The sequence below is a fragment of the Pseudorasbora parva genome, chromosome 11 (genome assembly GCF_024679245.1).
Source record: "Pseudorasbora parva isolate DD20220531a chromosome 11, ASM2467924v1, whole genome shotgun sequence".
Classification (NCBI taxonomy): Eukaryota; Metazoa; Chordata; class Actinopteri; order Cypriniformes; family Gobionidae; genus Pseudorasbora; species Pseudorasbora parva.
The window spans coordinates 34,837,198-34,861,340 of NC_090182.1; positions in this window are offsets into that span (position 1 = coordinate 34,837,198).

Below are 24,143 nucleotides of genomic sequence, written 5' to 3' on the forward strand. Positions count from 1 at the left end.
ACATGCAAACACACACTATATAGTACATTCACAAAATGTTTATACAGCTACACACTCATATACCCTGACACAGACACACTCATCCACTCACTCACACATACACAAACAAACATACTTATACACACTCTCACACATAAATATATTGCATACACACACAGATATGTGTACAGCTACACACTCATATACACTCACACATACACACTCATACATACACCCACTCACTCACACATACATGTCGCTTCTTTTAAGATATTTTAAACAATGTTGGTAACCAGACAGTTGACGGCACCCATTGACTTCCATAGTTTTTTTATTCCTACTATGGAAATCAATGGCTACTTCAACTGTCTGGTTACCAACAGTCTACAAAATATCTTATTTTGTGTTCATCAGATCAAAGAAACTTACACAGGTTTGAAACAACTTGAAGAAAAAGTAAATGATTACAGAATTTAAATTTTTTTGGGTTAACTATCCCTTTAACAGTCAAACCTGTCAATTGCTGATGAACTTAACATGCAATGGTTTTAAATGAAATGGTTTTAACAGTTTGACTGAATAAAAACAATATTTTTGACAAGAACATTGTTTGGATTGTCTTTTGATTAGCAGGTATTCTGAAGTAGCATATTGTTATATTGCGTCCTATAGATGTATAATAACTACATTTATTATATAATTCTAATATAATATTAGTAGTAGTAGTAGTCTTTATTTTGAAAAATAAAGTAATATTTAGCAGTAATGTATCAATATAGATATTACAGTACAATACCATATAATTATAGCATAAGCAAGCCAAAATGGCAAAAATACAGTAAAATACTGTTTTGTAAATTTACAGTAATATTTCTATGTACTGTAAATTGAATTACAGTACAGTTACTGTAAATCAAAAATACAGTAACTTGCTGGCAACCGTGCTGCCAGTAATGTACTGTAAAAATACAAGAAAATTGTTAACAGTGTAGTTCAGCTTCTACACCCATTCTGGCTCTCTCTCAATTACAGATTGCTTTTAATATTGTTCAGCATAACTTGAACTGAAATTAGTTTTAAATTATGATAAAACAAAGTACATGTTGTTTTCTAAAGCAAAAACAATCCCTCATAATCTTCCTTCCATTACTATTTCCCAAGGTTCAGAGATTGAGTTTGTGACTCAGTATAGGTATCTCAGGATTTTAATTGATGATGCTCTCTCCTTTGGCCCTCATGTTCAGCATTTGGTTAAAAGATTGAAAGTGAAATTGGGCTTCTATTTTAGAAATAAATCATGCTTTTCCTTCAAAGCGAAAAAGAGGCTTGTTGCTGCCACTTTTATGACTGTACTGGACTATGGTGATGTTATAATTATGCATGCATCTTCTCAGTGTTTACATGCTTTAGACACTGTGTATCATGATGCACTGAGGTTCATAACAAATCTTAAATCCATCACTCATTATTGTGTGTTGTATGCTCTGGTTGGATGGTCTGCTTTGTCCATCCGTAGACTAAAAGTCTGGCATATTTTTATTTATAAATCGATTCTGGGTCTACTTACTTCATATCGTAATATGTACATCAGTAAAAAACATGTTGGTAGCTATAGCCTTCGGTCTGTTCCAAGGGTACGTACTGAATTAGGAAAAAAGGCTTTTAAATTTGCTGCGCCCTCTGCTTGGAATAACTTGCAATTGTCATTGAAACTCAGGGATATGGTTTCACTGGACATTTTTAAAGTGATGGTAAATGATTTGGAGACAGAAACATCGGTCTGTAGATGTGTTTGACTAGTTTTTTTTTTTTTTTTCGTAAATATGTATGTTTGAATGTTATCTGTTAAACCCACATGAGATTTGTTGCTGTTACTCTTGGCCAGGACGCTCTTGTAAAAGAGATTTTTAATCTCAATGTGCTTCTTTTTCCTGGTAAAATAAAGGTTATAATAATAGTAACTTCAGACCTGTAAGGTTGCCAGAATAATAATCATATACTGTTTGTTAATTGGCCAGAGGAGAACTGGCACTGTCACAATTCACCAGTGTGAGTGCCCGTGATCACCACCAGAGGGCACTCCACCCCGAACTGTCCCTCCATCACAAACTACATTACCCATAATCCTTTCCTCGGACTCATTAGCACTCATTGTTTACACCTGTGTCTCATCACCTCATTACCTCTGCCTATATAAGCCTGGTTATCTCTGTCATTCATTGCGAAGTCTTGTTTAGTGTCACAACTGATGGTGAACCGCCACCATGGATCCAGCAGTATGTCTCGTCCGTCTATGCCAGGGAACTCACTCACTCGAGGACCACATCATAGACTTTCTGAACATTGCAAACTTCACCAACCTCCCGGACTTTATGTTGATTGACTTTTTTTGCTATGGACTCAACAAACAGTTGCAAAGCAAACTCGTCCGTGATGGTCCTCGAGGGTCCCTGAGTTAGTTCCTTGATTATGCCCTTCAGGTAAGCGGCTCTGCTTTCACAGTGAGTGTCATGGAGGAGGGTTGTGACATTTCCACTGCACCTGCCGTGCCTGTGTCCTCGAGCAAGATGGCCGCCGAGCCAGTGTCCTCTGACAAAATGGCCACCGAACCTGTGTCTTTGGACAAGATGGCTGCTGAGCCTGTGTCCTCTGACAAGATGGCCGCCGAGCCAGTGTCCTCTGACAAAATGGCCACCGAACCTGTGTCTTTGGACAAGATGGCTGCTGAGCCTGTGTCCTCTGACAAGATGGCCGCCGAGCCAGTGTCCTCTAACAAAATGGCAGCCGAAGCTGTGTCTTTGGACAAGATGGACACCACTCCAGAACCTTCAGCCATCATGGACATCAATGCAGAGTTCCGGGTTATCATAAATGGCACACATGAAACCTGTAAGGTGGTCCCAATGCAAGTGAGACTGGCATCCAGCCTGGAGGACTCACCGGTGATGTCAGTGTGTGCAAGTGGCATCCCTAGATCAGCGCCATCCAACCCACAGGCCTCTGCGCTCTCAGACCTTCCAGAGCCTGGTGTCGTCTCAGCGGACCTTCCAGAGCCTGGTGTCGTCTCAGCGGACCTTCCAGAGCCTGGTGTCGTCTCAGCGGACCTTCCAGAGCCTGGTGTCGTCTCAGCGGACCTTCCAGAGCCTGGTGTCGTCTCAGCGGACCTTCCAGAGCCTGGTGTCGTCTCAGCGGACCTTCCAGAGCCTGGTGTCGTCTCAGCGGACCTTCCAGAGCCTGGTGTCGTCTCAGCGGACCTTCCAGAGCCTGGTGTCGTCTCAGCGGACCTTCCAGAGCCTGGTGTCGTCTCAGCGGACCTTCCAGAGCCTGGTGTCGTCTCAGCGGACCTTCCAGAGCCTGGTGTCGTCTCAGCGGACCTTCCAGAGCCTGGTGTCGTCTCAGCGGACCTTCCAGAGCCTGGTGTCGTCTCAGCGGACCTTCCAGAGCCTGTTGTCGTCTCAGCGGACCTTCCAGAACCTCCAGCCACTGACCAAACTCCAGAGAGGGCTCCGGCCCGTGCCCCGAGTCCAGAGAGGGCTCCGGCCCGTGCCCCGAGTCCAGAGAGTGCTCCGGCCCGTGCCCCGAGTCCAGAGAGCGATCCGCCTCCTGCCCCGAGTCCAGAGAAGGCTCCGCCTCCTGCCCCCGAGTCCAGACCACCTGCTCTGCCTGCCCCGCCGTGGGGGTCTTCAAGACCGCCTGCCCTGCTGTGGTGGTCGTCTGCCCCGCCGTGGGAGTCTTCAAGACCGCCTGCGCTGCTGTGGTGGTCGTCTGCCCCGCCGTGGGGGTCTTCAAGACCATCTGCTCTGCTGTGGTGGTCGTCTGCTCCACCGTGGGAGTCTTCAAGACCGCCTGCTCTGCTGTGGTGGTCTTCTGCTCCGCCGTGGGGGTCTTTAAGACCGTCTGCCCTGCTGTGGTGGTCATCTGCTCCGCCGTGGGGGTCTTTAAGACCGTCTGCCCTGCTGTGGTGGTCGTCTGCTCCTCCGCTCAGGTCGTCTGCGCCACCCTGGTCATCTGTCCGGTCGCCTGCGCCACCCTGGTCATCTGTCCGGTCGCCTGCGCCACCCTGGTCATCTGTCCGGTCGCCTGCGCCACCCTGGTCATCTGTCCGGTCGCCTGCGCCACCCTGGTCATCTGTCCGGTCGCCTGCGCCACCCTGGTCATCTGTCCGGTCGCCTGCGCCACCCTGGTCATCTGTCCGGTCGCCTGCGCCACCCTGGTCATCTGCCCGGTCTGCGCCACCCTGGTCATCTGCCCGGCCAGCTCCATCCTGGCCTCCTGCTCTGCCTGATTCTCCAGGCTCTCTTCCACTACATGGGCCTGGCCCTCCATCCCGTCCCCAGGTCCGCCTCCGGTCCACCTCCCTCCTGGACAATTTTAGGAGCATCTGGAAGCCGCTCCTTTGAGGGGGGGCTATGTCACAATTCACCAGTGTGAGTGCCCGTGATCACCACCAGAGGGCACTCCACCCCGAACTGTCCCTCCATCACAAACTACATTACCCATAATCCTTTCCTCGGACTCATTAGCACTCATTGTTTACACCTGTCTCATCACCTCATTACCTCTGCCTATATAAGCCTGGTTATCTCTGTCATTCATTGCGAAGTCTTGTTTAGTGTCACAACTGCATTTCTGAGCGTTTCCCTGTTTTCATGTATCTTGGTCTTTGATTTCTTGCCTTCTCCATGGATTACTCTTTTGCCTGTTCCTTCTATTTTGTTTGCCTTTTCGGACTGATTTCCTGTTATGACCTTTTGCCTGTTCTATTGACTACGACTTTGGATTACCCTTCAATAAATACTGCATTTGGATCTCCAACCTTCTGTCTCAGAGCAGTTCGTTACAGGCACCCCGATTGAGCCTGGTTCCTCCCAAGGTTTATTTTTCTCCATTATGCCACCTGATGGAATTTTGGTTCCTTCCCGGCCAACACGTGTATGTGGGGCCCACGTGGGTTAAACATGGGCTACAGGAGTACAGAGTGGGCATGGGCTCAAAATGGGCATCTTATCTTGGGCTCACTATAGTGCATGGGCTGAAATGGGGCTAACCAGTGTTTTAATTCATTCACCGTGAAGACAAGTGCAAACAGTCAATTCGAAAGGTTGATAACATGGGTAGATAGTACACAAATATGCACCCTTGAAACAAATTTGTATTGTTATTTTGACACTTTAACACAGTTAATGCGACTTTAATCTAATTAAATTCTAAAAATGCCAAAACAATATCAATTTTACCAATTTTTCTGCCATATAAAAGTATCAAGAACCCGTGGATACAGAGAAAAAAAAGGCAAAACAAAAGTTTATTTTGTGATCACAAAAGACGCAATACAGGGACCATTTTAACTTTTATTATAAAATTCATATTGAGTGAAATATTTCCATTCTCAAATGTTTCATTTTGAATAAATCTTTAATCTCTTTTAATCTTTAAAGGTTTTTTTTTAGGCACAGAACCACTAGTTTCTGATGAGTAATGGCTGCCTGTGCTTTTCCCCCTTTTTTATTTAGTGCTAATTCAAATAACAAATGCACAAAGGCTACTCAGTACAAGTCCTCAAAAAAAAAAAACAACAACAAAAATAGCATATTGTGATAAAGTTCATTATTTTCATCACACACCAACATTGCACATTATAGTCATTGCACACCAACTGAAATATTTCAGGTCTTTTATTGTTTTAATACTGATTATTTTTTTTGGCATACAGCTCATGAAAAAAACCAAAATTCTAGAAAAGTCCAATAAAAGAAAAGTGTTTTTAATACAAAACAAGTCAACCTTCAAATAATTATGTTCAGTTATGCACTCAATACTTGGTCGGGAATCCTTTTTTAGAAATGACTGCTTCAATGCGGTGTGGCATGGAGGCGATCAGCCTGTGGCACTGCTGAGGTGTTTTGGAGGCCCAGGATGCATCGATAGCAGACTTAAGCTCATCCAAAGTGTTGCGTCTCTCAACTTTCTCTTCACAATATTCCACAGATTCTCTATGCGGCTCAGGTCAGGAGAGTTGGCAGGCCAATTGAGCACAGTAATACCATAGTCAGTAAACCATTGCCCAGTGGTTTTGGCACTGTGAACAGGTGCCAGGTCGTGCCGAATAACGAAATCTTCATCTCCATAAAGCTTTTCAGCAGATGGAAGCATTAGGTGCTCCAAAATCTCCTGATAGCTAGCTGCATTGACCCTGCCCTTGATAAAACACAGTGGACCAACACCAGCAGCTGACATGGCACCCCAAACCATCAATGACTGTGGGTACTTGATACTGGACTTCAGGCATTTTGGCATTTCCTTCTCCCCAGTCTTCCTCCAGACTCTGGCACCTTGATTTCCGAATGACATGCAAAATTTGCTTTCATCTGAAAAAAGTACTTTGGACCACTGAGCAACAGTCGAGTGCTGCTTCTCTGTAGCCCAAAAGTGGCTTGACCTGGGGAATGCGGCACCTGTAGCCCATCTCCTGTACACGCCTGTGCACGGTGGTTCTGGATGTTTCTACTCCAGACTCAGTCCACTGCTTCCGCAGGTCCCCCAAGGTCTGGAATCGGTCCTTCTCCTATTTGTTCAGAAATTTCTTTCTGTGTCTTACCCTCTCGCTTGAGGTTGTTAATGATGGCCTTCTGGACAGCAGTCAGGTTGGCAGTCTTACCCGTGATTGCTAGCCTAGAAATCTAGACGCACCCTAGCGGCAGCAAATTTAATTTGCCCGCAAGTGTGGTCTAGCAACTCTCAATTCCTATCTGAGCTGTATTCCTCAGAATCTGGACGGCCCAATCACATCGTGTAGGTAGGCTATAGAGTCGGCGGACGGGGCCATAATGACGACGGCCGAGTTGCGTTTGTGTGCTTCTAGTAACACAGTCTTCTAGTAAACATAGAAATGGACGGTGGCGGTCTTTCGAATCAGCTCTGCCCGCGCCTCCGGAAGACTTGGAGTTAAGCTTTCCTCTGAGAAAAGAACAAAGAGCGGCACTGAAGTCATTCTTAAAAAGGGAAGATGTGTTCGGAGTTTAGCCGACCGGATACGGCGAATGTTTAATCAGTCAGCGAGCTCCCCTTCACCGTCGTTGCTCCGGTTGGTGTACCGCTATCCTATCGCGTGCAGAGAGAGTTTGAAAGACAACCGTTTATCCCGCCCCTCGGACTGAGCCCTGTCTATGGTGAGTTTCCAGACCAAACATCTTGATGTGGGTCTGGCTTGTCAGGCTACGTGATTGCGGTTTTGAGTAATGAACCAGGCTGGGAGTTTTTAAAAGCCTCAGGAATCTTTTGCAGGTGTTTAGAGTTAATTCGTTGATTAGCTCGTTTAAAGAACCTTTTCATGATATGCTAATTTTTTTGAGATAGGAATTGTGGGTTTTCATGAGCTGTATGCCAAAATCATAAGTATTAAAACAATAAAAGACCTGAAATATTTCAGTTTGTGTGCAATGAATCTAAAATATATGAAAGTTTAATTTTTCTCATTACATTATGGAAAATAATGAACTTCATCACAATATGCTAATTTTTTGAGAAGGACATGTATAGTAACACTTAAATAAGTTGTGACATCTTCTGAAGGGTTTGGAAATATGTAGTCCTTGTTAATAGGTTATACCAGGATCTTCACTTTATACTTAACACATCCCTCATCTAACCCTCATCTATCACACCTGATTCAACTCATGAGCTCGTTAGTAGAGATTGCAAAATCTGGGTCTGTCAGATATAGTGAGACATACAAAATCTGCAGGGCTGGTGGTACTTCAAGACAGGTTTGAAAACATAACCATGTATTTTACAACACATCCACTTGTGATTCTTATTGAGTGGTTTTTTTTTTTTTTTTTTAGGATTCTTTAGCTAACTGAAGTCTCTAAGATCCTGACAACTTCACTTTTGGAGACTTCTGTGCTAACCTATGTGGGGCCTCCATGGAAACTGAGGACACAATTAGCTGGGTCCCAGTTGGGTAGCCGAGGTGGGCCCCAGATATCAGCCCATGTGCAACCCTTTAGGCCCCACATGGGTGTGTTGGCTGCCACTGTCACCTTTGACTGGGCTTGTTCAGTTGGGGACACCACATTTTCAAATAAATATCCAACTTATTTTAATTATTAAACTAAATTAAATATATCAACTAAATTACTGATCTACCCACATTGTTGCTATATGTAAATTGAAATTGTTGCTATATGTAAATTGAAACTGGATGATATCACTGATTTCTACAGAGCGGCTGTACAGCCGAATCAAATTCCATTGCATTATTTTCCTGTTAACACTGTGACGCTGCTTTGAAACAAAAGCGCTTATATATATATATATATATATATATATATATATATATATATATATATATATATATATATATATATATATATATATATATGTGTTGACTTGACTTGTTTGTTTAATGAGACATCTAAAATGTGCAGTTGCTAGGAGTACTCCAGGAACAGGGCTTGGAACCACTGGTCTAATTGCCCACCTGTCATGGTGGAAGCATCATTTTGGACCACTAAGCTTTACACAACACCAATGTTTTGACTTGTTAAAATACAAATAATTTTTTTAACCTAAAAACCCACAAAAATGTGTTTTTTAAACAAAAACAAAAAAAACAAAAAAAATTGTTTTGTCAATCATGGTGCCTTATGATCACATGCAACATGCATCAGCCCAGATTCAAAACGGTGGTTTGGTTCCTCTCTTGAAGAACTAGAATGGAAATATATATAACAAAGACCAGCTGCTAGTCCTCTCCTGGGCCTAGCCAGGACAACAAATCTTGGCAAGAAAAGTCTAAGCAGCTGGGGTGATCTGTCGAGCATTTGCAGAAGAACATTGGTTTGATAAGGCTGCTGGGCTGACACACTCTTCCCACCATTACTGAGCTGCCTGTAAATCTCTGGGATCTGGGTCCTGTTACTCATGCTCCCTATGTATGCATGTATACATATGCTACTCTAATTTTTGGTATATGAGGTCTCCAAGTTCACTTAAATATAATATTTTTTGGCTGAAAAGAACAGCATTCCATCTGCTGGTTTTGATAGCTAATTCATTAGTGGTGCAGTGTTTCCACATATTTACTGAAGAGAGCAAAGGATTGCAGACAGATGTTATTTTCATGATATTACAAAAGAGGACACAAACACTGAGAAATTGATTGCATTTGGAATTAATTAAATTAATTGAATTAATAATAATGAAAATGAGTTGAGCTGTAAAAAAATAATTAGTTTTCTGTCAATGAATGCATCCAAACAGTTGCTCGCCTGTCTGATAAAACACATCATATATTAAAGCGTCTTTGGCGTTTCCATGGTTTCTACAAAATAAAACCAGATCATGGGTATGAAGTCAATGACGTTCTGTGTCCAGCTTTTTATATATATTGCTTATTTCTCTGGATTTAAACATTCTTGGAAACATTCAGGATAATACAAGTACACAACTCAGCTTGGTGTTTTATAAACAAATTTCGGGCAAGTTCAGACAATTAAAACTAATTAAACAGAAGAGGAGCAGCTTAGATAATTAAACCTAATTGAACAAAAATCAATTATGATGTTAATAGCTGTGAAAAGTGTCCATTGAGGTGCTTGCTAATGATGTAACCCAGCACGAAAAAGCAACAATAATTAATGGTGTGTTGTATAATGATTTAGTCTCAATGCATTATAATGAAAACATGCATCAATATACACACAGCAAACAAAACACACCCAGAACCTTGCGCAACAGTAACTGGTGTGTCTCATGCCAAGACCTCCAGTTCCTGAGGGAAGAAAACCCTTGCCTTCTTCCCAGTTCTCAGTAGGTGTGCCAACAGGTGTTGTCTTGCCATGCAGCACTTCATCACTTCCAGATGAAAACTGGGAAAGGATTTGGCAGCTACATGCTTTTAAAAACTCCCACCTGCCTCAAGACCCCTTGTATTACCACCTGAGGAGCTCTGCTGAGCACCAGCTATCATTGCCCATGCTTCAAAAAGTGCTTTGTGTGTAATGCAAGAGGAATTGAGGAGAATAGCCAGGGATAATTGTTTACCTAGATGAAAGAAGAGGCAAGAAAAATGGGAAAAACAGAAAAACATCTCAAAAAGGGTGATCTTGATGTTAGTGCCTTGAAGATGATAAAGACTCTTGGAAGGGTTTGGATTAGGGCTGGGACTACGTATCGACCTCATCGATGACATCGACGCAAAAAATACGTCGACGCAACATATGCGCATCGATTCGTCAGATCCAAAACAAAGATGGCGGCGCCGGAGAGTAGTAGCAACCATAGATATAGATAATAAAGTATATTATGTAATTAATATAAGTATATTATTTATTATGTATATCTATGGTAGCAACACGAGTGGCTTCTCAGACTTTCAGAAGAGCAAGGATTGTGGGTTGGCACGCGGCACACACGGAGCAAGCACTCTTAACACAGGCGCAGAGGCGCACATGCACGCGTTTTGTTGTCACGGCTAGATGAACAAATTTTTGCACACAGGAAGACAGATGTTTTGGTAATATTTTATGCATTTTAATCACAAAAACAAACTTTTGCATCAAGTGAAAGCATCAGGCACATTGGCTACCTACATAATAAGCTGTTTTAAATTTAAAATGTTCAATGTCTTATCGCGCTGATGTGACCGAGGGTATTCTCTAAGTGAGCACAGTTTCATCCCAGGACTATTCCGGGTTTAAACGTAATTTTGGTGCCCGTAATGCACTCCACATGTAACTGTATTCACTGTCATGCCGCGACTACGCGTGATGTTTCTGTTGCGTATCAGCCATGGGGCGGCTGTGTGGCGTTTTCTCTGCCTCTGCAAACTAGAAGCGTGCCTGACGCAGCACTGCTGCTGTTATTGATGCGGAGAGAAGCCCTATACAAGATTGACCACATATCTATAGTACTGACGGCAAAATAGGCTACAGAATATTTCGTTCTGTATTGACAGTTGCAATATTTCAAAATCGATAAGTCATTTTTTATTATTACAATTAGGGTTATATCTGCATTTATGTGAACCTAGAGACTTTCAAACATGAAAATGTCATTTATTAATATGTATTCGTGTCAAAATGATATATAAACATATTTTCCTATTCTATTTTGCCTGGAGACGCTTCCAACACGGCTCGCATTTCGCGTGCATTAGGCACTCTTCTATTTCTAGCATGCACGCGGTTTCCGCGTGTCACGCAGGCAGTGTGCAAACTCCAACCTGTTAACATGGGAGCCGAAACAAAAACGGGCACGCCACGCAGCGAGACGCTCACAGCACACTTGCAGTGTGTCCCTGGATTTGATTAGCCTGTTATTTAATCGATGGACATAGCCTGTAGGCTGAGTCGCATTCATAGAAAAATCGTATATTTTGTTGTTCTTTGTGTTTTCAAGGTTTTATTGAATGCATTGCTCTTGTATAGTCTTTGACTTTTATTAAAGTATTTTAAGAGCAATAAACAAATTGCAATGTTAAGGAATTATTTTTTTCATTCAGATAATTAAATCAACATGTATAAATTGCTATTAGGCAATTAATGGGGAGATAATCGATAATCGAATCGAAGCAAAATCGAATCGGACAGGAAAAATTAATCGTTAGATTAATCCATCCATCAATTATCCATCCATTATCTTCCGCTTATCCGGGGCCGGGTCGCGGGAGCTACAGTCTAAGCAGAGATGCCCAGACTTCTATCTCCCTAGCCACTTCCTCCAGCTCCTCCGGGGGAACCTGGAGTAAATGAACAAATTTGACTTACTGCCGGCAATGTGAACCAAGCTCCTGCTCTGGGCGTAACCGGACTGTACAGCCCTAAGCAAGGGGCCCCGGACCCCATACTCCCAGAGCACCCTCCACAGGGTGCCACGAAGAACACAGTCGAATGCCTTCTCCAAATCCACAAAGCACAGGTGGACTGGTTGGGCAAACTCCAGCACCCTGTGAAGGATATAGAGCTGGTCCAGTGTTCCACGACCGGGACGAAAACCACACTGCTCCTCCTGAATCCGAGGTTCCACTATCGGCCAAATTCTCCTCTCCAGTACCCTGGCATAGACTTTCCCAGGGAGGCTGAGAAGTGTGATTCCCCCTGTAGTTGGAACACACTCTCCGGTCCCCCTTCTTGAAAAGAGGGACCACCACACCGGTCTGCCAGTCCATAGGCACTGTCCCCAATCCCCACGCGATGCTGCAGAGGCGTGTTAGCCAAGACAGCCCCACAACATCCAGAGACTTCAGGTACTCAGGGCGAATCTCATAAACCCCCGGCGCCTTGCCACCGAGGAGCTTATTAACTACCTCGATGACTTCAGCCCGGGTGATGGATGAGTCCCCCTCCGAGCCCTCAGCCACTGTTTCCTCAAAGGAAGATGTGTCGGTGGGATTGAGGAGATCCCCGAAGTATTCCTTCCACTGTCCATCAATATCCCCAGTTGAGGTCAGCAGCTGCCCATCTCCACTGTAGACAGTGTTGGTAGGGCATTTCTTTCCCCTCCTGATGCGTCGAACGGTTTGCCATAATCTCTGAGGCCAAACGATAGTCTTTCTCCATGGCCTCACCGAACTCCTCCCAGGCCCGAGTTTTTGCCTCCACAACTACTCGGGCTGCCATCCGCTTGACCTGCCAGTACCTGTCAGCTGCCTCAGGAGCCCCAAAAGCCAGCCAGGCCTGATAGGACTCCTTCTTCAGCTTGACAGCATTCCTTACTTCCGGTGTCCACCACCGGGTTCGGGGATTGCCGCCTCGACAGGCACCGGAGACCTTACGGCCACAGCTCCGAGCAGCCGCGTCGACAATGGAGGTGGAGAACATGGTCCATTCAGATATCTCAATATCTCCAGACTCCCTCAGGATCTGGTCGAAGCTCTGCCGGAGGTGGGAGTTGAAGATCTCTCTGACAGGGGGTTCAGCCAAACGTTCCCAACAGACTCTCACAGTACGTTTGGGTCTGCCGAGTCTGTCCAGCTTCCTCCCCTGCCATCGGATCCAACTCACCACCAGGTAGTGATCGGTTGACAGCTCTGCCCCTCTCTTCACCCGAGTGTCCAAGACATACGGCCGGAGGTCAGATGAGACGACCACAAAGTCGATCATCGACCTTCGGCCTAGGGTGTCCTGGTGCCATGTGCACTGATGGACACCCTTATGCTTGAACATGGTGTTCGTTATGGACAAGCCATGGTTAGCACAGAAGTCCAATAACAGAGTACAGAGTACTCTGCACTGCCATTCGGCCCGTCGGCACAAATGACAGTGAGAGACCTATCCCCGACTCGAAGGCGCAGGGAAGCAACCCTCTCGTTCACCGGGGTGAACTCCAACACATGCTGGCTTAGCTGGGGGGCTATAAGCAAACCCACTCCAGCCCGCCGCCTCTCACCATGGGCAACTCCAGAGTGGTAGAGAGTCCAGCCCAAGTGTGGTTCCAGAGCCCAAGCTGTGCGTGGAGGTGAGCCTGACTATTTCTAGTCGGTATCTCTCGACACCGCACAAGCTCAGGCTCCTTCCCCGCCAACGAGGTGACATTACATGTGCCTAGAGCCAGTTTCCGTGTCCAGAGATCAGGTCGTCGGGGGCCTCGCCTTTGACTGTCGCCCGATCCACTACGCACTGGCCCCTTATGATCCCTCCTGCAGGTGGTGAGCCCACAGGAGGGCGGCCCCACCGCGCTCTTTCGGGCTAAGCCCGGCCGGGCCCCATCGGGGAAGGCCCAGCCACCAGGCGCTCGCATATGAGCCCCAACCCCGGGCCTGCTCCAGGGTGGGGCCCCGGCTGTGCCCTGCCGAGCGACATCTCGATCCTTGATTTTAGATTAATCGATGCATCGCAAAAAATAATCGCTAGATTAATCGTTTAAAAAAAAATCGTTTATCCCAGTCCTAGATTTGGATGTCTCTAAAGAATAGTCATATCTGGTTTTATTAGTCTCTATGTTGGTTGAGCAGCAGGTTATCATGAAAAAACTGATAGCATTCACACAAAATGACACACTGCTTTAAGTCAGGTTTTATAGCTGTTGTCAGGGGACCACTGTATTAAGCAGGGTTCTTCTGGGCTTAAAGTAGCACACATTAGCCATGTGAGCCCCTGTCGGGCCAAAAGCTAGCATGCCAGGGCCAGACGCGTTTCCACGGTCACTTCCGGGCCTTGATCGGGCATTGTTGGTGTTTCCTTGCCTGGCCAGGGACTTTTTGGCCCACCATATAACTTGGTCCAAAGCGGGTCAGCTCAGGCTTATGGAGTGGTTACAAACTATTTTATGTGAGTGTGGCAGGGGGGGGCGTGGTTTAGCGATGTCTGCAGTGGGAGAGAGAATCGGAAGACTAGCGGTAAGTGAGTGGTTTGGACACAAACTATCAACACCTGTTTCTCGTTTCAGTAATTGGCGCGGAGAGAGTATAAAACGACAGGAGAAACGGAAGCGGGTGAAAGAGAGAGGGACTGCTGACAGGAGAACCGAAACCGGAATGCGGAACCCAGAAGTGTTCTCAACGAAGCGTTCAGAGTTAAAGTCAAACGTTGTTGTGTGTGGAATTTGAGTTTGATTATTAATAAATACGTCAGCAGTCCAGCCGACCCCTGTGTCCTCTTCCTTCCCTCATACGAACTACTACACTGGTGCCGAAACCCGAGAGGAATAAGAACCGTCGCCGCCGCCATGCAAAGTTCATCCTCCATGCCGCTTGCGGACATCATCGCCTTCCTCGCGGTCCTGCACCGCGTACAACACCAGGCCCTGCTGGACTTAAGGACTGATCAGGAAAGGCACTTCCAAGCCATCGTCCAGGCTCAGCAGGAGGACCGTGAGAGGTTCCGGAGCTGGATCAATCGGGTGGTTTGCACCGAGGCCGCCAGGCAGTCCACCTGCGGCCACCACCGGCAGAGACCTGCATGCAGGTCTCGTACATGCACGTGCCGCTACACAGAATGGGGCCCCAGGACGAACCGGAGGCCTTCCTGGAGCTCTTCCAGAAATTGGCAGAGGCATGTGGGTGGCCCTGCGAACAGTGGCCGGTGCGCCTCATTCCCCTGCTCTCCGGCGAAGCCCAGGTGGCCGTGCAAAAACTTCCGGTAGCGAACCTCCTGGTCTTCGACGACCTGAAGAGGGCCATCATCCAGCGGGTCGGCGGGTTGCCCGAGCAACATCGCCAGGACTTCCGGTCCCTGGACTGGGGCGATGCCGGTCGACCCTTCGCGATGGCACAACAGCTACTGGACTCCTGCCGCAAGTGGCTACTGGCCGAGGGAAGCGACATGGATCAGGTTATCAATCTGGTGGTGCTGGAACAGTTAATCGCTCGGCTACCCAAGAAGAGGTCCAGTGTCACCGCCCCACTTCGCTGGACTCGGCCATCGATCTGGCGGAGGACCACATGGTGGCCTGCCCAGGGGTCTCTCTCTCCCTCTCTCTCTCTCTCCCCCTTCTCTCTCTCGCCCTGTCCCTCTCCCTAGGTCTCGTACACCTGGCCCTCCCCATGTCCCGCCCTGGGATGGGCCAAGGACATTTCGGGAATCCAAGGGCTCTGCCCAGGGGGGCGGGGCTTATGGCCATCGGGGCTGATAGTGCTTCCGTTTCTCCGCTCTCTCCGTGCCAATTATCCAATCCACTCCCTACCACTGGGGCGGCGGGTGGGTCTGGGCTGGCCTGTTGGCGTTGCGGGGACGCAGAGCATTTCGTGGACAGGTGTCCGGTGATGGAGGTAGGGACGATGATCCGGGTCCCGGACGTCCTCCAGGTCACCCCCGGTCAGGCTGGCGAGTACCAAATACCTGTGAGTATCAAGGGGGGTACGTATCCGGCCTTGGTGGATTCAGGATGTAACCAAACCTCAATCCATCAAAGCCTGATTCAACTGGGGGCATTGGATACAAGCCGTATGGTTAAGGTGCGGTGCATGCCCGGGGATGTGGTGGAATATCCGGCTGTCCCAATTATTATTCAATTTCGGGGGGAAAAGCATAGTGTAGAGGTGGCGGTTAGTCCCCACCTCCGGCATCCGATAATTTTGGGAACGAATTGGCCCGTGTTTACGGTTTTATTGGGGTCGTTATGTGTGGATGCCTCTTGGGTAAATAGGGTCCGGAAGGAGACTGCGCGGGTACAGGTGGGAGAACCTGAGCCAGGACCGCGGGGTTCGGCCTCAGAGGAACCGAACGCGATCGGGAGACTAATTCTCTCGGTGCGTGATGACTTTCCTCTGGAGCAGTCCCAGGATGAGACATTAAAACATATGTTTCGACAGGTCCGCTCCATCGATGGCCAGTCTCTCCAACCTGCCCTCCCACTCACCGATCCTATGTGTGTTCTCCCTGGGTGTCTCAGCACTCTGCTTGAGTAAAAACTCCTCACAAAAAGAGCTGCACGTGGCATGTCTTTTTAAAGATGTCTCACCCGTGCTCCGTTCCTGGGTGTGGTCGGCTGGTTAGTCCTTTTGACAGGCATGAACGCTGCTTGGTATTCTTGGGCTTAGTGCATGCTGAGCGGGCGTTCATGGATGCGGCATGTTCCCACTGCGGGAACATGACCATCGCAGTGTTGAGATTGAGACTCAGTGAACGCCATGCTGGAGGGAGAGTCCCCTCTACCACACCCCAATCTGATGTCTCCGCGAGAGGCAGCACTTTGGCTGGTGGTCAGGGTGATCTGAGGGTAACGGTGTGGAGCAACCCGCCGCACGTGCCTCGGGCCGCACCCCCCTCCGCAACACTGCATATGGTGCTTCCGGATGAAGGCGCTGGTGTTTCCCGGCCTGAGCCCAGTGTCTCATTCAGTGTGCCGGCAGACGACTCCATGACGATCACCACATCTCAAGACGGGCTTGATTCCTCTGGAAGTGAGGATTCGGCTGTGTTGCTTCCTTGGGGAGTGCCGGCATTGCCCGAGTCTGATCCAGAGCTAACGGCCATGCAAGCCCGGGCAACCGAGAGCATCGGGCTTGAGTGGAATCCTCCTCCATGTCCCGAAAGCTCAAGGCTCAATGATTGGTATCTGGGGGCGGCCCGTGCCAAGCACGCCCACCAGCCTCAAGTGCCTTTCTTTCCCGAGGTGCGTGAAGAGGTGTCGAAGTTGTGGAAGAATCCATTGTCTTATCGTGACCGCTCGGCTTATCGCTTCCGCCTTCACTGCGCTCGATGGGGGTGTGGCTAAAGGGTACCTTGCGACGAATTTCACCGCTCGTGCTGTTGGTCAGGTGATGTCCACATGTGTGGTCCAGGAGCACCACCTATGGCTCAACCTGGCCGAGACGCGTGATGCTGGCAGGACACGGTTTCTGAACGCCCCCATCTCCCAGGCTGGGCTATTCGACGGGGCGGTTGAGGACTTTGCCCAACAGTTCTTAGCCGCTCAGAGACAGACTGAGGCAATCAAACACATCCTTCCCCACTGAAGTCCGGCTTCTTCAGCCCTTACTTAAGGCTGGGCGATAAATCGATTTCATCGATTAATTCGAGTTTGTAGTTTCATGTCGATTTTTGTGAATGAAAATCGTTTTTTTTCCTTTAAAATCCGCCTACGCTCCCTCTGGGCTCCCGTAATGGCTCAGCCCTCCCCCGCACGTTTGCCAGTGCCACAGAGATACACAAACAACAAGGATAGTGTCTAACAACATACAGTGTCATTGGTTCAGTATTTCACAGAACTATTAACAATACCCCGCTGCAAAGTGTGTTTGAAGTCTGAACGGAACCGCGCGGACAACGAATGCAGCGCGAGCTCATACACGGGCTGATCTCGTGACAGACACGATACACAGCGCTGGAGATCCAGTGAGAGAGCGTTTAAATTCACCACATAATTAATAACATCGCTATTGTGATCTAGTGGAAGCGTTCAGCGCAGAATTATCTGTTATGAACCACAGATATCAGATCAAACAGAGCTGACGTGGAGACAACATGAGCGAAGGTCAGGGGTTTCAGTCACAAATCACCAACATTCACCATGATTTACTGTAGTAAAACCACATGGATTTAATGTTATTGTCATTATTTATCTCAGGATTCGTACAACCTTTTGAGATTGAAATTCAAGCACTTTCCAATGGTTTTGTACACTTATTTGTACTCGTACTGCACTTATTTCCAGCACTTCAAAGCTTCATAAAAATATGCTATTTTTAATGTGATGGTTTGTAAAACTAAAAGTTTAAAGGGGTCTTGTGAAATAAATAGTATTTTAGTTAATTTTTTTTAATGCAGTGCCCACCACTATAACCAGCAGAAGAGCACGTATTGATTTATTAGCCAGTTCCACTCCTTAATACATGGAGAAAAGTACGAAGTCACCAAGTCTCATGAAAAAACTAAATTACACAGAAAGCAAGTAAAGAGCTCATTTTATAATAACTGGAGCTGTCGCTCAGTTCAGTGTGAGAATATTGAAGAGCAATGGTAATCTATATTTAATAATATCATTAGCATATTATTAAATAGCATAACATTTACATTTTCCCTATACTTTTTTGCACATTACTGTTGTTAATAAAAGTTAACTTGATCTGCATATCAATTAATAAACCTTTGATATGTATACTGTATATTGCAAAAAATATGGTGCCCATTTATAATGTGGAATGGTCTGGGTTATTCATGTAACAACAATGACTAATGAGTTTAATGTTTCGGGGAATAATTAACTCAAAAGGGATTTAATATTCAATATTAATGAATTTATGAATATAATTTGCCAGTCATTCATTACGTATTAAAATTTTCCGATAGGGAAAATTGTTTAATTAAATACAAGTAACCCTTTATGAAATTGCTTGAAATTATCCTACTAAGTTTGTCCTGCAAATTAGTTATAGACTTTTCAAATCAATTCTCAATAAGGGATTACTGCTTTACGAGCGCATAAGAAACATTAACTTTACTGATCAGGACAAGTTCAATATTTCAAATGGTCATACAGTTTACTTTACTAACATAGTAGCATAAGCAGTTAGGTAACGTTAGATCGCAAGTTTCATTGACTTCGTGTATGTGGCAGAATAACAGATTCAACTCATTAAATGTCTTTTGGAGGTTTAATAAACACAGACTAAAAATAACACTACAATTCACACAGAAAGTACATACTAAATATGCATCAAGATAGTAGAAATATAGATATTAACGAAAGAATACATAAAAGAGAATAATGAATAGACTGAAATTAGAGGGAGATGAAAGAGAGAGAGAAAGAGGGAGAGATGGTACAAAGCATTAGAGGTAAGAAGCAGCTTTCCTTCAGTTCATCAAATACGACCTTCACGGAGTTAACTTGTCCCAACGGGAAAATAACACACCCTCTTTACAGCAGTTTGAATTTATAAGAAGAAGAATACTTGCATTCTTTTTGGTTTTGTTTTGGCTTCTCGCTTGTGTGTGTGTGTATTTCTGCGTGTTCGGTGGTTCTTTCCGAGGTCAGGAGGGAAGCAGCTTTTCTCTAGCGGTGCTTCGTATTGTTGAAGATCGGATTGTAGAAGAGATGATTTTTGGAAGAGATGAGGCCTGTTGGCCCCATAGTGTGGTGGGCCTCGGTTTCTGGTCCCACACAGCACATGGCTCGGTGTCTGGAGCCCCTCCCTGCTTGGGGGGGGGGGGGGGGGGACTTGTTGGTTCAGCCAGCGAGAGAAGAGAAGAGCATTTCGGAAGAGACTTTCAGAAGAAGAGCGAGGGTAAGAGAGAGGAGATTGTCTCCACTGGTCTTTTAAGGTCTGGGGTGGTAGTCCCACCCTCCAGGGTTAGACTTAACCAATGAGAGTGTTGGGATTTCCCGGCGGGAAATTCCTCAGCAGATTTTATGGCTCTTTGTTCAAAGGCTCGAATCAGTGGGTCTCATTCATACTCCTATTAATGCAACAAACACACACTGCATTTTCTGACTAAGTGATATACATGGAAGTGTAAGTCGTGAAGTGAGCATTAATTTAATAGGAGACATGACATATATGAGGTTATCTGAACTAGTAATTTGTTAAGACAAAGATAAAAAAGATGCAAAATACCATACAGAAGAAACATTTTACAAAACAGTTATGTGTTTACATATAATGTCCTGGGGTGCATGTTCATTTATAGATGGTTTGTCTATAATTTGAGGCAAAAGCTCTGTGTCTTAAACTCTTTGTGTATAAGACACTCTTCCTGCACTTTTCTGTGGCCAAATTCTTTTGAGCCATAAAACATCTTATCAGATGGTTTCCAGGGTAACGAAGAATCTTTCTCTGTTGTGTTGGGGGAAGGTCTGCCAACAAGCACAACTTTCAAAACATATTTGTTAAATGTAACTGGCGATTGTGTGTTTGATTCGCCTGAGTCGCTACATTCACATGCTGAAAGTTTTGCACCCCAGGTAGGCACTCTACCAAGCCACAAATATTTTACCTAAACAAAATAAAGTTAAAACTTGTTTTGAACAATTTCTTTGTCATGCAGATTGATTTTAAGTAGGAGGGGGAAAAAAAATCGATTAAAATCGTAAATCAAATTTTTTGGCATAAAATCTGGGATTTTTTGGGGGGGCCATATCGCCCAGCCCTACCCTTACTACATTGTACCCAAGAAATTGGATGGGTTACGGCCAATCCCGGATCTGCGCATCTTGAACCGAACCCTACACAGGCTTCCCTTTAAGATGTTGACAGCCAAACGCTTTTTCGAATGCGTTCGTCCATGCGATTGTTTTGCAGCGATCAACCTGAAGGACGCGTACTTTCATGTCTCCATACTTCTTCAACACTGCTCACCATGACCTGCTGGATGCAAAAATGGTGGCACAGCACGAAGTGCTGGGGGCAAGAAGGTTAAATCCACGTCGCCCCTCACAGTGGTCCTAACCGCCCTGCGTATGGCTCCCTTCGAGCTTCTGCAGATAGTGGAGCTTAAGTTCCTGTTTGTGAAGAGAGCGCTCCTCGTTGCTCTGGCTTCGATCAAGAAGGTAGGATCTGCAGGCTATTTCGGTTGACGAAGCGTGCCTGAAATTCGGGCCGGCTAACTCTCATGTTATCCTGAGACCCCGGCCTTGATATGTGCCCAAGGTTCGTACCACTCCCTTCAGGGACCAGGTGGTGAACCTGCAAGCTCTGCCCTTGGAGGAGGCAGACCCAGCCTCGGCACTGCTCTGTCCAGTACGTGCCCTTTGCACTAACGTAGACAGGATGTGGTGCTTCAGGACCTCAGACCAGCTCTTTGTCTATTACGGAGGGAAGCAGAAAGGGAAGGCTCTCTCCAAGCAGAGGCTGTCCCACTGGATAGTGGACGCCATTGTCCTGGCTTACCAGGTTCAGGGCTTGCCATACACCCTTGCGGTCAAAGCACACTCCACTAAGAGCGTAGCTGCCTCTTGCCTCAAGGCGCCTCGCTGACAGACATCTGTAGAGCTGCAGCCTGGGCGACACCGAACACATTGGCCAGGTTTTATAATCTGAGAGTGGAGCCTGTGTCCTCTCGTGTGCTCGCCCCAGATGGCCAGTAACTGGACACACGCTGGTGTCTTCGCTTGCTGCACCATTCCCCTCCTAAATGGACTGGATACGTGCACTTTTATTTGCTCAGGTGAGCCTCTCCGAATGCCCTTAGTTCCTCCAGCACTATTGACGCCGGCACCAGAGTGCATGCCCAAATGGTCACAGCCCTCGTGTCTGGCTAGGTGCCCCATTTGCCCCGTTTCCCCGCAGGCCAACCGTCACGTGTATTATTCATGGTAAGTCTCCTTGAGCAAGTGTCTTACCTTGGTCTTACAAGACCCTTGCCACCCCTGGGGTTGAAAAACTTTTTCACCTGCGGCTGGATACTCCAGGTTCCTCTGTATGCAGCCCATACATGGGTCATAAGTGTATTTCTAAGTCCTCCCTATGGGTAGGCACTGTGATTGCATTTCTCCAAGTGGGATATGCTTCCCAGTGTACCTTGCATTAGGCAAATTCCGCAGACCCATGACATTTCCATGTCATTGGATCATTTTGCTTGAGATTGAAGGCAGCTGGCTTTCTAAGAGAAACCCTAATTTTGTCAGTACTGACGTAACGTCTCCGTTCCCTTCCTTTAAGGAATGAGGGTTACATACGTAACTGAGACGTTTTCAGAAATCTCCACTTTGGCCGGAGTTTTTAGAAATAATTGTTTTCTGTGATAAAAATGCTGTTTTCGTGTAAATGACACATCTCAATCATTTACAAATCTGTGTAATGATTGAGATATGTCTATGACAAAAGGGAAATATCTGCGTTTTCCCATCGTGTTAACGGGGCCTGAGTAAGTTTCAAACCTTTCCTTTCCTAATTATATAACATTGGATATTGTTGTGGTTTAGTTGTAGTGGTTGCTGTGGCTGATTTATCAGCGTAGGGGGTAAAATGTCCTCCCACTTTGAAAACCACTGCTATAAAGCATACGACTTCAGTTTCTTATGACTTTTGAAGCAGTGAAAATATTCTTAATATTGCATACACTGAAACTGAAATATTATCGTATACCGTAGTGTATAATAGACAATGAATATTAACACAACAACATTGATATGAGTAAAGAGTAGTTTCATATACAAATTGTGAGGCTATAAGGGATTTTCTGACATCTGTTTCATATTCTTCTCAGGTATGAAGAATACCTAGAGGTATTCGGGGTGGGGGGCCCAAAACAAGCCCAATATATTATATTATTTATTATTATCAGTATAATTTATGATTAATAATTTATCAATAAATGAGCCTAGAACATATTAAATTGAAATTTCTTGGCGTTTAAAAAAACAAATACAGACGGGATTTTACAAAATTCTTCAAGTTACAATAAAGACTGTGAACAGAAGAGGTTTGAAGATGCAAAAAGAGAAAAAGTGACGTGAAGGATTATGGTAACTCCAGGCAGTTATTGCATACAGTATTGTTCAAAATAATAGCAGTACAATGTGACTAACCAGAATAATCAAGGTTTTTAGTATATTTTTTATTGCTATGTGGCAAACAAGTTACCAGTAGGTTCAGTAGATTGTCAGAAAACAAATGAGACCCAGCATTCATGATATGCACGCTCTTAAGGCTGTGAAATTGGGCAATTAGTTGAAAGGGGTGTGTTCAAAAAAATAGCAGTGTCTACCTTTGACTGTACAAACTCAAAACTATTTTGTACAAAGATTTTTTTTTTTCTGGGATTTAGCAATCCTGTGAATCACTAAACTAATATTTAGTTGTATGACCACAGTTTTTTAAAACTGCTTGACATCTGTGTGGCATGGAGTCAACCAACTTGTGGCACCTCTCAGCTGTTATTCCACTCCATGATTCTTTAACAACATTCCACAATTCATTCACATTTCTTGGTTTTGCTTCAGAAACAGCATTTTTGATATCACCCCACAAGTTCTCAATTGGATTAAGGTCTGGAGATTGGGCTGGCCACTCCATAACATTAATTTTGTTGGTTTAGAACCAAGACTTTGCCCGTTTACTAGTGTGTTTTGGGTCATTGTCTTGTTGAAACAACCATTTCAAGGGCATGTCCTCTTCAGCATAGGGCAACATGACCTCTTCAAGTATTTTAACATATGCAAACTGATCCATGATCCCTGGTATGCGATAAATAGGCCTAACACCATAGTAGGAGAAACATGCCCATATCATGATGCTTGCACCTCCATGCTTCAATGTATTCATTGTGTACTGTGGCTTGAATTCAGAGTTTGGGGGTCGTCTCACAAACTGCCTGTGGCCCTTGGACCCAAAAAGAACAATTTTACTCTCATCAGTCCACAAAATGTTCCTCCAGTTCTCTTTAGGCCAGTTGATGTGTTCTTTGGCAAATTGTAACCTCTTCTGCACATGCCTTTTTTTAACAGAGGGACTTTGCGGGGGATTCTTGAAAATAGATTAGCTTCACACAGACGTCTTCTAACTGTCACAGTACTTACAGGTAACTCCAGACTGTCTTTGATCATCCTGGAGGTGATCATTGGCTGAGCCTTTGCCATTCTGGTTATTCTTCTATCCATTTTGATGGTTGTCTTCCGTTTTCTTCCACGTCTCTCTGGTTTTGCTCTCCATTTTAAGGCATTGGAGATCATTTTAGCTGAACAGCCTATCATTTTTTGCACCTCTTTATAGGTTTTCCCCTCTCTAATCAACTTTTTAATCAAAGCACGCTGTTCTTCTGAACAATGTCTTGAACGAC